The sequence below is a fragment of the Lissotriton helveticus genome, chromosome 3_2 (assembly GCF_964261635.1).
Source record: "Lissotriton helveticus chromosome 3_2, aLisHel1.1, whole genome shotgun sequence".
NCBI lineage: Eukaryota > Metazoa > Chordata > Amphibia > Caudata > Salamandridae > Lissotriton > Lissotriton helveticus.
This window is the reverse complement of record NC_136062.1, coordinates 106,350,957-106,364,012: the sequence shown is the minus strand read 5'-3', so window position 1 is coordinate 106,364,012 and position 13,056 is coordinate 106,350,957.

Sequence of the window (13,056 nt, the reverse complement as noted above, 5' to 3'; positions counted from 1 at the left end):
GAGTCCCTGAACCTTCCCTTTTCTGAAAATTAGTCATCCCTATGGGAGCCCAAGGACAGGGTGCATTATAGGTAAAAGGTAGGACATGCCCTGATGTGTGTGGCATGTCCTGATAGTGAATTACAGCCATTTTCGTTTTTCACTATTGGAAGGCTAACGGTTCCCCATAGGCCAAAATGGGCAGTTAGATTATAACACCTTATAATCCTAACTGACTCAGGGAACTAGGTAGAAATTCTATATTTGTATGCAGGGAACTAGGTAGAAATTCAATATTAGTATGCCTGAACTCAGAATGATAAGATACATATTTTAGTGAAGTTGGTTTTAACATTCTGTGTTTGAGAATACCACTTTTAGAAAGTGGGTAGTTTCTTGCCTAACTATCCAAGCTTGCCTCTGCTATGTTGTGTATTTCTTGTCTGGAGTTTGAGTGACAGGGGCTGGGGGATTCCAGGAGACAGGGTGAGTCAGCACAGGGCTGAATAGAGCTATCTGTGGTAGATGGGTGGGAGGAGTTGCACCTGGGACCTGAATAGGGCTGTGCCTACCTTCCACAATGCTGTCTCCACCTCCTGTGGTGCATCTGATGTCCCTGGCCCACACTGTCAAAGGAAAGAAGGAGTCTTGTCAACAGAGTGCTCCAGGACTGCACAGAACTGGTTTGGACTAGGCACAGACACTCTCTGCCTCCAGAGTCAAAGGATTTGCTAGTATAAATATGGTGATCCAGACCCCAGAACTTTAGATCACTTTTAGGAAACAAGAAGAACGTTTGCTGAGGAGAGGAACCAGAGAAACCGGGGAGGAGACTATCCCTAAGCTGAGTCCTGTTTGGGGGATTGGCCTGCAGTGGTTGCCTGACTGCCAAAGAAAGGAGAAAGGACTGTGTGCTACTTTCAAATATTTTGTAAAGGATGTCCAAGGGCTTGAGATAGAGCTTGCCTTCTGCTGAAGTCTCAGGGACAACAGACTTCACCAACCAGCTCCACTGCCTTCCCTTGCTGGGAATTGAAGTGCCTGCTGTTGAGCTGGGCCTTCTGAGAGCATGTGTGTCACTGGGAGCTGGAATCGCGACTCAAGATGAAGCATCGCGTCGCCGGAGTAGAGTCTCACCGTAGCAGCAGACGCTGTCACATCAGTGGAAAAGCGTCCCGCCGCTGCTGCTGTTACCATCGTATCATCCGAAGCGCAAACGCATCACCGGAGCAGAGTGTCGCTGTCACAGCCGATGCCGTCGCATTACCGGAGAAGAGTGTTGCAGGGCCTGTCGTGGCTCAGAAGAATCGGTGAGTCGCCGCATGGCTGTCGGGCGTACACACATCATTGTCGTATCAAGAAGAAGAAGCCTTTTTGTTTCATTGCACCGATCTTCACGCAGGCCGCATCGCCACGGAAGTGCAGTAAGAAACCGACGCATCCCCTCCCCATGCAGAGAACAACTGATTCATTACCGTCCTTTACGCAGCAGTAGGGAACCAACGCATCACCGTTCTTGAGTGTAAAGAACCGTTGCATCACCTTCCCTGCAACACTTTCATTGTATAGCGTTACACATCTAAAGGTACAATGAACGTAAAGTGTCGCATTTTACATCTAAAGAGAACTAAGCTAATTCTACCATTTGTAAAGTACAGTATTGTGGATTTTTGTCGTTTGTGGTCTGGTGTTAGGTCTATATAAAAATACTGGGTTTTATACTACAACTTGTGTGGTGTCCATCTATAGTGCTGTCACTGGGTTACTGTATGTGTTCGCAAATGCTTTACACACTGCCCCTCTGAGATAAGCTTGCCTGCTCGTGCCAAGCTACCAAGGGGGTGAGCAGGGGTCACTTTAGGAGTGTACCCGCTTACCCTGACTAGAAGCAAGGGTCCCTATTTGGTCAAATGTACCTACCGCTGCCAACTAGAGACCCCCAAATTTAACAGCTGCCTATCTTACCGGGCGCCAGACACCCTACCTATGTATGGGTCTTGCTCTTCCTTCCCCTGAAGACGTTCCCTACCCAATATCCTTACCTCCCCGTGACTCTACCTGAACACCCAGGAACCAACTCAGCACCGGAGACATGGGCCTTCACGATTTCCCCCCTCACCTGCTATTATCCTTCACCCTGATTTCTGGTACCACGCAGGAGAACTTGTTTGCCCCTCCCAAGCAGCCCTCAACCACTGTCTTTTACCCCACTTTGTACGACTTCTGACATCCCTCCCTTGCCCCTTCCCTTGTTATGTACCAACCCATCCTGGTTTTTTTCAATTAAGCAAATTGTTCATGTTATCACATCTGACTGCTGGATGATGATTATCCATGTTGAAATTTTTTTATTTCTTGTTCAATAAACAGTTGCAACACCAAAAAACCCACTAATGCTCCTAGATTATGATTAATGTGAGCTAGAGGCATTTAGAAAACTGATGCTTAATTTTTAACGAAATATGCGTATATGAAATATGCATTTTTGCCTCATCTGCACATTAAGCAAAGAGAATTGACAGGCAGTGTTATGGGACTTGAACAGTAGCAGGAGTAGAAAAAGCTATGATTCTGGACTGACCACCACTGCACCCACTTCACCTTCTGGAAACCCGTCGCACATCACCGCACCATACAGACCGCCGGTCGCTGCTGGGGCAAAATAACCGAAGCACAACTACAGACAAACCTCGCACTCAACCCACCGACCAACCCCTCCAACCTCGATGATGGTGCGCGCTCCCTCAGGCAGTGGTTGGACGACTGCCCCAAACACTTTAGCCCCACTGAAAAAGCCAAACCTCAAAGACACCAGAAAGAGAGCCAACTGGTTTACCCCGGAATTCCTAGCGTTAAAGCGCACCTGGCGGAAGTTGGAGAACATATGGCACAGCGAGAAGTCGCTTGGCAGGCGGGCAGCCGCGCAGCCCACAAAGACGCCATCCACAACCACCTCCACCTCATCAGGACTGCCAAGATGACCTCCTTCAAACACCGCCTCGACAACAACGCTCACAACAGCAAGGAGCTCTTCAACGTCGGGAAGGAACTCTCCAAGCCCAGCTCAAATGCCAACGACATCCCGCTGTCGCAAGCACTGTGCGACTCCCTTGTCACCTTCTTCCAACTTAAGATCGCTGACATCCACGACAGCTTCAACCCCGGGATGACCCCAACATGCCGGACCCACCACACCCCACCGACTACGACCCCCTGACAACCTGGGCCAACGTGAGCATCGAAGACACAATCAAGACCATGGGCACAATCCACTCCGGCTCGCTGTCTGACCCTCTTCCACACCACATCTTCAACAAAACCGGCAGCTCCATCGCACCCCACCTGCGCAACATCATCAACCTCTCCTTCGAGACCGCGACCTTCCCTGAGAGCTGGAAGCACGCCGAGATCAACGCCCTACCGAAGAAACCCAAGGCGGACCCAAGCAAACTCAAAAACTTCCAGCCCATCTCCCTGCTTCCGTTCCCAGCTAAGGTCACCGAGAAGACAGTCAACACCCAGCTCACCCGCTACCTCAAAGATAACAGCATCCTGGACCCCTCCCAGTCAGGATTCCGCAGCAACTACAGCACCGAGACCGCCCTCATCGCCGCCACAGACGACATCAGGATCCTCCTAGACAACGGCGGGACGGCGGCCCTCATCCTTCTGGACTTCTCCGCCTCCTTCGACACCTTTTGCCACTGCACACTACGCACACGACTCCACGATGCAGGGATCCGAGACAAGGCCCTGGACTGGACCTCCTCCATCCTCTCCAGCAGAACCCATAGAGTCCGCCTCCCCCGTTCTGATCCGTAGCCTCCGAGATCATCTGCGGCGCCCCGCAAGGATCCTCTCTCAGCCCAACGCTGTTCAATGTTTACATGGCGCCTCTCACACGCATCGCCCGACATCATGACCTCAACATAATCTCCTACGCCGACGACACGCAACTGATCCTCTCCCTCACCAAGGACCCCCTGACTGCAAAATCCAACCTCCACCAGGGAATGAAGGCCATCGCCGACTGGATGGAGGATAGCCGCCTTAAGCTAAACACAGACAAGACGGAGATCCTCATCCTCGGGCCCAACCCCTCAGCATGGGACGACTCCTGGTGGCCCGCATTGCTTGGGAAACCCCTGCACCTACCAACCACGCCCGCAACCTGGTCGTCATCCTCGACTCAAAACTCACCATGACCAAATCAACGCTGTCTCCTCCACCTGCATCAACACCCTCAGTATGCTCCGCAAGATCTACAGATGGAGCCAACAGACACAAGAATCCAGAATGCCTCTGCACGCCTGATCCTCGATGTCCCGCGCCACGACCAAATCACCCCCTACCTGAGAAACGGCACTGGCTCCCCTTCGACAAAAGAATCTCCTTCAAGCTCCTGATCCACGCACACAAGACCGGCCCACCCTATCTCAACAGTCGACTCTCCTTCTACGTACCCAACAGGAATCTATACTCTGTAGACCTCTCCCTGGCCACCGTCCCACACATCTGTAGAACCACAGCCAGAGACAGATCCTTCTCCCACTGCACTACCAAGACCTGGAACACCCTCCCCCTCAACCTACGACAAACTGAAGACCTTCTAACCCTCAGGAGATGACTCAAGACCTGGCTGTTCAACCAGTAGCAACAACACCCCCCCACTCCCCACCCTCTGCGCCTTGAAACCCTTGCAGGTAAGTAGTGCGCTTTACAAATTATTTGATTGATTGATTGATTGATTGAAGATTAACACATAGCACACATCAAAAGTGTATAGAAAAAGCCTTTGGGTACCAACTAATTCCCCTCATACTCAGCAAGCCATTGGCACTCTACAGTTTGAACTATCTGCTGCACGTTCTATTACTCCGTATTCACAGGTATTATCTGTGGATTTGCTATCTTACTAAAATTTAAACGTATTCTATATGAAAAAAACAATAAAGAATTAAGAGTGGTATAAGAAGGCCAGATCTACATTTCTCTAGATTAACTGCCTGATTTCTTAAATGGGTGCATCATATAAAGCACCCTTCAGGCAGCACTGTTTTGTCCTCTTTCGGTCTCCATTCTTTCCAAGTGACCGATTTGAACTTTTGATGGGAAAAAACCTGTAGGTTAATGGCAGTTAGAGGCTGACTTAAGCCTCTCCCAGAGCTGTGATTAGTGACCATTTGAATACATTGTTTTGATGAGTCCCAAGATGCTGAGCAGGAGAGATAGGACTGGGTAGAGGGGAGTTATTTTTGTATTGGGCAGAAGTGCCAACATGACCCGACAGATCAATGCCGTCTCCTCATTGTGCTTCAACACCCTCTGCATCCTTCACAGGACCTTCAAGTGGATCCCCCCGAATCCAGAAAGCCCATCACCCATGCACTCATAACTAGCAGACTGGACTACGGAAATGCCCTCTACTCCGGAATCAACAAATCCCTGCTCCAAAAACTCCAGACCATCCAGGACACCACTGCCAGACTCGTCCTTGGCATCCCACGACATGAAAACATCACCCAACACCACCACTGGCTCCCCGTCGAAAAGAGAGTAACATTCAAGCTACTCACACCTGCAAATCCCTCCACAGCACCAGACCCCAATACCTCAACGAAAGAGTCTCCTTCCACTTACCCAAGAGAAACCTCCACTCCACCGAGCTCGCCGAAACCCCACACATCCACAGAGCCAGAGCGAGTGGAGGAGGCTACTCCTACATTGCGGCAAAGACCTAGAGCAAGCTCCTGCTCAACATCAGATGTTCTCCAACTCTGCACACCTTCAGGAAAAGCCTCAAGACTTGGGTCTTTGGCTGAATCAGAGCTGCATGCACCCATCCCCAGCGCCTTTAGACCCTCACGGGTGAGTAGTGCTCTTCACAAATCCCTGATTAATTGATTGATTGATTGATTAAAGTGCATGCTTTCTGGAACTTTCCATCCAAATACAAAACCCTGCAGAAGCGAGAGACTTTGAGAAGCACTGGAATTTGCAGAAAACAAAGATTAATGGATGTTTCATGGATGAATTTCTCTCTGTAGTGGTGGTGATCCAGTGGCTTACCAGCAACAAATACTCCAACACCATATACTCACCTGGACCCATAAACACTCACAATTTGTGTAAACCGCTGGAGTCAAAGTTTATTAATTTTCATACCTCAAGATTGATTATTCTTATTCCTAACCAACCTTTCACTGATCAAAAAGTTATTTCCTCTGGTCGATGGACCATTAGTTGTAGTTGATGGTGAAAAATTCTAACTTAATTCTAACCTTTACACTTTAAGTAAAATAACCACAGACTCAGGAATGTTTTAAAGCTTTATCTAAAATATTTTTGAGTAATTCACTCCAAAGTACAGTACATTCATCATCATTCATAGGAGGGAAAATTCAATTAATAAAATCATTAACACATACTTTAAATTTGCAATGACTTATGCTCCAGAAGGAGAGGACAGAGAGAAAAGAATACCTGCAAACTCACAAAATTGGTAATTACCTAGGTTGGTGTGAAGGCCAACCCCCTGGCCAAAGGCCTGGTAGATGTCCCCTGGGATAGTTCAGGAGACAAAGACTTCAAGACAGGATTCAGGACAGGATAGATGACCTCTCTTGTACCGACGTTCACGTCGCACCCCTCTCTGGCACTCTCTTCCTCCACGAGATTTCTCCGCAATCTTCTTTCTAAGCCTACTAATTTAGGATTCTAAGCTCTCCATTCGTTCTTCATCAGCATCACTTGCTACTCCGACAGCATCCCGAGCTCTGAAGCATTCAGCATTCTCCTTACTTATTAACTAAAGCTATGTCAATTATACCTTTTCTTTCCTCATGTACCCCCCATTCATTTTTCAATTTTGTAAAAATACTAACTCTGATTGGTCATGCAAGGGGGAATATCATCACACCATGCTTACATAGCCCTTTGTTAAAAACCCATCCCCTTAATTTTTATTCAAACTATATTTTCCCACCCGCATTCACATCACATTTGATACAAATGTTTAATTTTAATATGTGGTTTTGTTCATTTAGGTTGTGTACTGCCGGGTTCTCTTGCTTCAGGCAGGCTGTGGCCTTGCAATCTTCTTGAACCACACGTCAAACTTCTGGGCTGACTTCCACTTCCCATGCACTATAGTCACATGACACCGCTCACTAAAGACATACCCAAGAGGCCCAAATGCACACTAATAATAAAGTCAGAAAAATAGATGCTATTTTCAAGAATAAAAGGATTCACTGTATGCCACCCATCTCTACTCTAATTCCCTTTATTCATTAATATTTTCCCCGAATTAGCATTAGTAAATTTATTCCATTTAGTTTCAAGCAAGCAGATGCAAAGCATGTGAGTCTTTGAGAAGCCATTTTAATACCTTCTGCTCATGTGCAAGAATTTCCCTCCAAGCGACAGCTCGTCATACTGCGTAGATGCAGTTGATGCATGCTCAATACAGAGCAGCAGCCATTTTAGAAATTCACTCGAGTTACTCATGTTAATAAACACATACGTAAGCTTCTCTGTCCCTTAATTTGATGTGGTGCGTATCAGTTTCACACAATACGTAATTAACCCCATTCCCTGCGCCGCGAATTCCGCCGCGGCACGGGGCGGTCGAGGGGGTGGCGCTTCGGTGCTCGTGACGGTTCCACACCGTCATGAGTTAAGGGCGGCATGTGCCCATTCAGCGTGGTGCTGTCATGACCCCGCTCGCTTATTAATTCGCCACCAGCACAGGCAGGGAATTAGAGGAGCGTGGGTGGAGCAGCAGCGGCATGACGGCTCCATGCCCTCATGAGCACACGCCTACCGTGACGCATGACGCCGTGGAGCCGTCATGAGCACCCAAGGGGTTAAGAACATGTAAGAAAGTAAAATGAGAGGATTGCTTCTGAGCAAGTCATGTTTTTTAGGAGTCCATGCTCCATCAGGAGGAATCTCTTCAGACAGAAATTTGGACTCCGTGGATCTGTTTCTCCAGAGCCAGCGACAGCGTAATCTGTATTACATGGGTATAACACAGGGCCGCAGGTCCATGGTGTAGAGGGTACCCACTTCTCCTGTTCTGGTGGGGCCCGAAGCAATGATCTTGCAATCTTGTGTTTGTGAGAGAGACTCTTTCAGCCTATGTGTGAGTGAACTGCACTTAAGTCTTATCTCCAAAAACAAAAGCAGAAACTGATTAAAGTTCATGATGCTGTGTTTCTTTCAAAAATGTTTTCTCGCAATGAAGTAGGGCCCACACAAAGTGAACGTCTTTTATTCTCCTAAGTGGGCCTCTGAGCATGGCTCCTAAGTAGGGTTGCCACCTTTTTAAAGGAAAAATACGGGTCACACTACAGCATCCCACATTCTGGCAGAGACAGTGTAAGAGATGTATCTACAGTGCTGCAGTCTTGTCATAAATTGTTAGGCAAATAGTATTATGTACCTCTATGGTGTATCTCTTTTTTTACTTTTACCCAGTAGACTAGTTTGTATCATTTTCTTTCTTTTCTGTCTCCCTTTCGTTTTCTCTTTTTTTCATCATGATTTTTCCCCCTTTTATTTTATCATCCCATATTCCTTCTCTCGCTCCCTCTGCACCTCGCATTTGCAACCTTTCCTTGTAACTGTCTCCCACGTCACTTCTTTCACTTTAGCAGACTTTTCTCCTCCACACATACTTAGGGTTTTGATCTATTCTGCAATCGGTCGTTTCACGCTTCAATTTAAAACAACCTGCCTAATTTATGGCTTGCTGCTGTAAAGTAATCTGGATGCCTCAAAGAGCTGCAATGGCAGTCACACAAGGCAGCGCCTGCCAGGGTGTGCCTCTAAACCTGCTCTCCTTTAGTGACTTTCAAAAAAGCTAGGTCAATCAGAGATAGACTATTGCATAGTCACTTGGAGAACAGAATATACAAATGGGTACCCTCAAAGAAGTGAGGGATTTTTTCCACGTGGAAAGTGCAAGGCCTGAATTAGCAGTAAAAAAACATTAACCTATGAGATACCAGGTTTAAAGCAATACAAGGTAATAAACAAATTACTCATGTGCAACACTGTCTATTCAGTACACTGCCAAATTTGTACATGTGGACTAAGATATAAAAGAAGTACTATTCATCCTATAAAGAGCCACATTTTGGAACATATGAGAGCCATAGCTAAGAAGGATACTACGTGTCCAGTGGCCAGATACTTTGCCAATAAACACCAGAGCAGTAGGGACATGTTGCAATATTTTGGCATAGATCATGTACCAGCTAATATAAGGGGAGGTGATTGGATTACTAAACTTTGTAAGTAAGAGTCAAAATACATCATTGACCTACAAACTAAAACTTGCAAAGGGATGAATAGTTGTGTTGGCAGCCGTCTTGGGACCAATATACATGATAGCACCTCATTAAAAAGTATTTATTTATTTATTTTATTTATTTATAGAGCGCACTGTCACCTTGCAGGCATCCTGGCGCTAACTGACTCATGGGCAAACAAGTATCAGGCAGGGCAAGACCACACAATAGGTCACTTAGGGAACAACCAGGTTTTAATCTTTCTCCTAAATGGGAGAAGTTCCATGGTTTGCCTAATCTCAAGTGGGAGCAGATTCCATAATTTAGCGGCGGCCACCTCGAAGGATCTGCCACCTGCTCTGACCTTCTTAAATCTAGGTACTTTCACCAGCCTGGCCGCTGAAGACCAAAGAGGCCTGGCTGGTTTGTACCAGGTAAATTTCAATTGCAGGGAGGCAGGCCCAATTCCACGAAGAGCCCTGAACACCAGACAAAGGGCTTTGAATTGTATTCTCTGTCGCAGAGGTAGCCAGTGCAGCTTCGCAAGGGCAGGCGGCCCATGTGCTCTTCTAGGAAGCCCCAGAGCCAGCCTAGCAGCTGCTGATTGCAACCTTTGAAGCCTGTCCAACAGAAACTCAGGGGAGCCCAGCAGAAGGGTGTTGCAATAATCCAATCTACTGAGGATTGTGCACCTTGCCACTTGAGCACGTGCCTGGAATGGTAAAAGTGGCAGAACTTTCCTCAGAGATCGAAGGATAGCAAAGCAGCAGGCGGTCGTTTTTTTTACAGGAGTCTCCATACTGAGCTTTTGATCAAGCATAACCCCTAAATTACGGACTGAAGCCACAGGCCGTACTTTAGTCACTGTTTCAGGAGGCCAAACGTTTTCTGGAAACGGGCGGGAGATCTTATTCCCGGCGCTAGAAAGCACCTCCGTCTTACCAGCATTAAACTGAAGAGAGTTATCCTTTAGCCACCGTGACGTATCACGCAGACAGTTGTGGAAAACTTCCACAGATGTTGAGTCCTCTCCCTCAAAGGAGAGGATCATCTGCGTGTCGTCAGCATAATTCACAGTCTTGATGTTAAAAGTTTTAATTAGCGAGATCAAGGGTTTTAGATAAAGATTAAAAAGTATGGGACTTACTGCTGAGCCCTGTGGGACTCCATGAGGCACCTGATTGAACGCCGATTGAAAAGGGGGCAGAGACACCGCCTGCTGCCTATCCTGTAAAAAAGATCGAAACCACGCCAGGGCACTACCTCTCACCCCAGCCTCAAATAGACAGTTCAGCAAAATCTTATGGTTAACCATATCAAAGGCGGCAGACATATCTAACAGGATGAGGAACGCTGTCTGTCCCCTGTCTGCACGCCTCTGAAGCTCATCCACGGCAGTCACCACAGCCGTTTCGGTCCTGTGAGCTGGCCGGCAACCAAATTGATCATTATCTAGTAAATTATGCTGTTCCAGATGTTTAGAGAGGGTTGCACTGACCAGGCGCTCGACCACCTTGGCTGGAAAAGGCAGCAGGGAAATGGGCCTGTAATTTTTGGAACACTCCGGGTCTAAAGAGGGCTTTTTCAGCAGGGGGGAAATCACCGCCTGTTTCCACTGAGCTGGGACAGTACCAGTAGCGAGGGATTGGTTGCAAATTAGGCGGAGTGTGGGAAACAATTCCTCCTCGTACTCCTTCCAGATTTTGCATGGCACAGGGTCCAGAGGAGACCCGGAAGAGATCCCCATAGCTAACCCACGAAATACATCCTCCGTGAGGAGTGGGAATTCAAGTAGTGGTTCCCCCAACACCCAGGCCGAATCATCATCCCTGCCTGCCGTTGCCTCAACTTCGGTGTCATTAGAGTGACAAATGTCGGGGGAGGCCTCCAAATCCTCAATAATGTGCTCAATTTTCTCCTTAAAGAATTTAGCCAGGTTATCACAGAGTCCTTCGGACGGGACAATGGCATTCTTAGAGCATTCAGGGCTGGTCAGAATATTTAATATGTTCAAAATACTCCTAGAGCTATTAGCAGACGTGCAAATCACGGAGGAATAATAGTCCGCCTTGGATTTCTTAATCAAACTTTTGTATTCAAAGACTTTACTTTTCCATAGCATCCTTGATGCTTCCCCATAATCCCGCCTCCATCTTCTTTCTGCCTGTTTACAACCCTGCTTCATATTCTTCAGCGTATCGTTGAACAATGGGGCAGAGACGTTCCCCTTACAACGACGTGTTCTTAAGGGAACATGAGCATCCAACACCGCCATAATCCCCAAGCAAAGTGAGGTATAATTCTCCTCAACTTGCTTATCCAAGCCAAAGGACTTAGTCACATTGAATACTCCGACCGAGGGATTCAAACGAGCAAGCGCCTTCCAGTCTCTGCACCGAAATTCCTTAATATCCGGTGGAGACCCAGTGTAAGCACCCTTAGTGATTATGAAAAATTTGACAAGAAAATGGTCTGACCAGTCCATAGGCAAGACTTACCCCACGGCCAGCAGATCAGGGACCGAAAACACCATATCTAGGAGGTTCCCCGCCTTATGAGTGGCTCCAGTGACTTGCGGAAAAAGGCCAAAGCTTTCGCAAGATTGAAGCAGGTTAAGAAGACCCAAATCAAGGAAGCCATTGCGCCAGAGATTAAAATCCCCTAGAATGATCAGCTTATGGTGGGACGCTGCAATATTAGTCAGGTTGGCTAAAAGCGCTTGTTGTTGCAGAATGCTGAAAGCCCCTGGCGGCCTATAGCATAACACACCCGTGCAAACAAACCCGGAACAAGTCCGGATAGATAAACCCAGCAGCTCCGTTCCCACCGCAGGGTCCAGATCAATAATGTCAATTTTACAAGTTGCTTTGTAAATAACTCCTACCCCCCGCCCCTTCCAATAGACCTGGGAGATGTAAAAATTTAAACCCAGGAGGGCAAGCACAGTATTGCAGTTAATAGAAGGTTTTAAGACTTTAGTTAAATTATAAATCATTTGTTGATTGTACCATACTCAATTTAGGAATTGTGGGGTGTGTACTAAGGTGATTTGACCATGTGAAAAAGCCTTCTGCTGGGATATAATGAATCATGTTTGAGAGAAAACAATTTTCTCATGCTTTTCCCACAGAGGTTTGGAAGGTGATCTATAAGCTAAACTGAGAGCATATTTTCTATAAATTCACATTATTTTTCTCAGTCATGTATAATGAAGTCTGACATTCTCAGTAAAACATGTAGTTCCAACAAGGGCAGAGACTGTCAGTTGATTCTATTTTGTTCTACTGCAGCTTCTCAGAGTGTTCTAAAGAACAACTAGAGCGCTAACAGTCCTACTTATAACAAAAGTACTGCACACCTGAAGCCATCTTGATTGGAATACAGTGGTAACACTTAAAACATTTAATTTTCAAAGGAACAAAATGAGGGGGTTCATTTTGCCATAGAAATTATAATTACTGCTGCAGAAAGAAAAGCTAGTGCAAGGATACTACGTGTCCAGTGGCCAGATACTTTGCCAATAAACACCAGAGCAGTAGGGACATGTTGCAATATTTTGGCATAGATCATGTACCAGCTAATATAAGGGGAGGTGATTGGATTACTAAACTTTGTAAGTAAGAGTCAAAATACATCATTGACCTACAAACTAAAACTTGCAAAGGGATGAATAGTTGTGTTGGCAGCCGTCTTGGGACCAATATACATGATAGCACCTCATTAAAAAGTATTTATTTATTTATTTTATTTATTTATAGAGCGCACTGTCACCTTGCAGGCA